We start from the raw sequence: 3,641 nt of genomic DNA on the forward strand, positions 1-3,641 counted from the left end.
TTTACCCCTTTAAGGGGCAGGGAGGGGGGAATGCAGTGATGTGATCCCCAGGATTGTGCTGCTGTCAGAGGAGCCAGGGGTTTTCCTTCACTTACATTATACAGCAGCAGGCTCACAAGGGTGCGGGGAGCTCCGCGGAAGCCTCCGTGGGGCTCTCCCCAAGCTGCAGAGAATGAAAAAATGATTGTGACCCATTTCCAGTTTGTGATCGCAAAACTGGAAATGTGATCCTATGAGATCAATGTTTGTGATCCTATGGGGTTAGATACAAGGGGTTCACTGTAAGAATCTAGCAGAGACACTCAGGTAGCCAGCAGAGTGCAGCAGGAAGAGCCAAAATATTTCTGAATGCTGTAGACTTCCAGAGGCTGCAGGGACCTTTAAATGACTGGTGGAATTTTTTGCCAAGCATTTTAAAGGCGTACATGCTGGTCACAGGCACCATTCTGAAGAGCCCTGCAGCCTCCGGAAGGTCTCAGCATAGCAAATAATGAGAAGGAGAGAGGGTATCTGCCCTTGCAGATAAACAAATTCACAGATAGCAAATTTGTATAAAAACAGAACTGACTGTAATTGGGGTCTCCCATGCCCCGGCAGCCTCTCACCCATCTAGGTCTGCCTCTTCTCTGTAGCATGGTGTTCTTCAACCTGTGGGTTGTGACTCCACTGGGATTGCAAAGCCTCATTTCAAGGGATCACAGCAACTTTTTAAAGCCTGTGTAAGAGAGGGTTTGGACCCAATCCAATAATGGGTCTGCCTTATCAAAACGGAATTCTTAATATAATCCTGCACATCCTCTTCTTGCTGTCTTGCCCCACAGCTCATATGACTGGCCCTGCTCAGGCTACTACCTTACAGGGTTGTTGTGAGGAGACTAGGAGGAAATGGGGTGGGAGTGGGTAGTGATGTGGCAGATCAGGTCCTAAGAGGAGGCTAGAGATCAGCAGTGGGTTCCCTGTCTCATAATTTATTTATTAACATTTGGAGGGGGGGGGGTCATGGGATGAAAAAGGTTGAAGACCACTGCTGCAGCATTCCTTGACTCATGAGACCTCCTCCTGTCTCTCCCTCCCAGATCCATGGCAAAAGCTGCGCTTCTGAAAGCACAAGGCTAGGAGAGCCCAATTATCAGATGGGCCAGATAAAGAGCTTCTGTTATGTTTGATACCCCTGGGCTAAACCATTTGGAGCTTTTAGCTTAGAAAAAAAGGTGATTAGGAGGAGACATGACTGAGACCTATAAAATTGTGGTTGATGTGGAGGAAGTGGATAGAAGGAGGTTTTCCTCCCTCTCAATACTAGAACCAGGGATTATCCAATGAAAGGGATGGGTGGGAGATTTAGGAAGGACAAAAGGAGGTACTTCTTCATGTTGCACACATAATTAGTATGTGGAATTCATTTCCATGAGATGTGGTAATGGCTCCAGTTTGAATGGATTTAAAAGGAATTGGATACATTCAAGGAGAAAAGGTTTATTTCAATGACTACTTGTCAAAGGGGTCTGATGTGGAGCCATCTAAGACAACAGTGCCCTTCATGGACTTGTGGAAGGATCTGATGATGCTGAGGAGCCTGGGTGGACATCCAATCTTGGGGAGAATCTTGAAGAAGCCATCCCTGCTGACCAGGTCGAAGGCCTTCTTGAGATCTATGAAGGCTATAAAGAGTGGCTGTCGTAGTTCCCTGCATTTCTCCTGCAGTTGTCTAAGGGATAATACCATATCAGTGGTGGACCTGTTGGCTCGGAATCTGCACTGTGATTCTGGATAAATGCTCTCTGCAAGTACCTGGAGCCTCTTTAGTGCAACTCGGGCAAACAGCTTTCCTACAATGCTAAGGAGAGAGATGCCACAGTAGTTGTTGCAGTCACCCCTGTCGCCTTTGTTCTTGTACAGCGTGATGATGTTTGCATCCCTCATGTCTTGAGGTACTCCACCTTCTCTCCAGCAGAGACAGAGGATTTCATGTAGCTCAGTGATGATGATCTCTTTGCAGCACTTTAGGACTTCAGCAGGGATGCTGTCTTTTCCAGGTCCGCTTTCCACATGCACTGCCTCCGACGCATTCTCGGCATCACCTGGCAGGACAAAGTTCCAAACAACACAGTCCTGGAACGTGCTGGAATCCTTAGCATGTATGCACTGCTGAAAAAGAGACGCCTGCGTTGGCTCGGTCATGTCGTGAGAATGGATGATGGCCGGATCCCAAAGGATCTCCTCTATGGAGAACTCGTGCAAGGAAAGCGCCCTACAGGTAGACCACAGCTGCGATACAAAGACATCTGCAAGAGGGATCTGAAGGCCTTAGGAGTGGACCTCAACAAGTGGGAAACCCTGGCCTCTGAGTGGCCCACTTGGAGGCAGGCTGTGCAGCATGGCCTTTCCCAGTTTGAAGAGACACTTGGCCAACAGTCTGAGGCTAAGAGGCAAAGAAGGAAGGCTCATAGCCAGGGAGACAGACCAGGGACAGACTGCACTTGCTCCCAGTGTGGAAGGGATTGTCACTCCCGAATTGGCCTTTTCAGCCACACTAGATGCTGTTCCAGAACCACCTTTCAGAGCGTGATACCATAGTCTTTCGAGACTGAAGGTTGCCAGCACACTTGTCAAAATGGCTATGTTCCTTTCTCTCCTACTTGTGGACTTCCCAAACATAGCTGGTGGACAACTTTGGGAAACAGGATACTGGACTACATGGGCCTTTAACCTGAGGCAACAGGGCTGTTCTTATGTGCTTTTGTTTGTTATGAAACAATGATCACAGTTAAAGCCCTAGTTATGTATATGTGAGACATGTTGAAATCAAGAGGCATAAACCTGCATAAATGTGCTAGACTGTGGCCAGTATATGTGATTCCAGATTCGTAATACTGTATTTATTTGGGCTTCCATCTGTTAGCTATACTTGAGAGAACTGATGGAGAAAGGAAAGTGTGAAGTATAGTGGCTGAAGGTTTGCCCAGGGGTGCCTTAAGTCATTTCTGCCCAATGTTAAGGAATCCAGGGAAGGAATCCAGCTGGAACGTTCTTTGAAAGACTAGAACTATTCAATTGTAAAAATTCCTATGGGGGTTTAGAACAGCCTACCTATGTAAACCACCTTGGATTAAAGTCTGAAGAGAAATCTGAAGACCAAAGAAAGGCGGTATATAAATACCTGTATAAATAAATAAATAAATAAATATTGCATATAAACAAAAGGGATCAAAGGGCTGGGCAGAAAAGGGTTAAAGGGGTAGGCACCTACTGTACATAAGTACCAAACCTATAGCCCAGCCATTTTCAGCCACTGTGCCATGGCACACTGGTGTGCCACAAGTGGTCCACAGGTGTGCCACAGGAATTTGAGGGAAGGTCATTTACTAGTAGGGTCAATAGGGAAGTGAGGACCCCACTGGCAGCATGGTGTGCCTTGGCAATTACACAGGCCAACACACATTTTGCTTCCTTAAAAGTTACACTAATTCCTGGGTACATTTGGTGTGCTGATTCCAAAAATGGCATCCGTTTTGCCCTATCACATCTAGTTTCGGAGACACGGCATACCCTCTTTAGTGAATGGTTCAAGCAGCTCCCTCATGAGGAAGCATTACACCATGGTTTCCTCATGAGGAAGCTGCTTGAACCATTCACTAAAG

Source organism: Tiliqua scincoides, chromosome 4 (assembly GCF_035046505.1).
Source record: "Tiliqua scincoides isolate rTilSci1 chromosome 4, rTilSci1.hap2, whole genome shotgun sequence".
Taxonomy (NCBI): Eukaryota; Metazoa; Chordata; class Lepidosauria; order Squamata; family Scincidae; genus Tiliqua; species Tiliqua scincoides.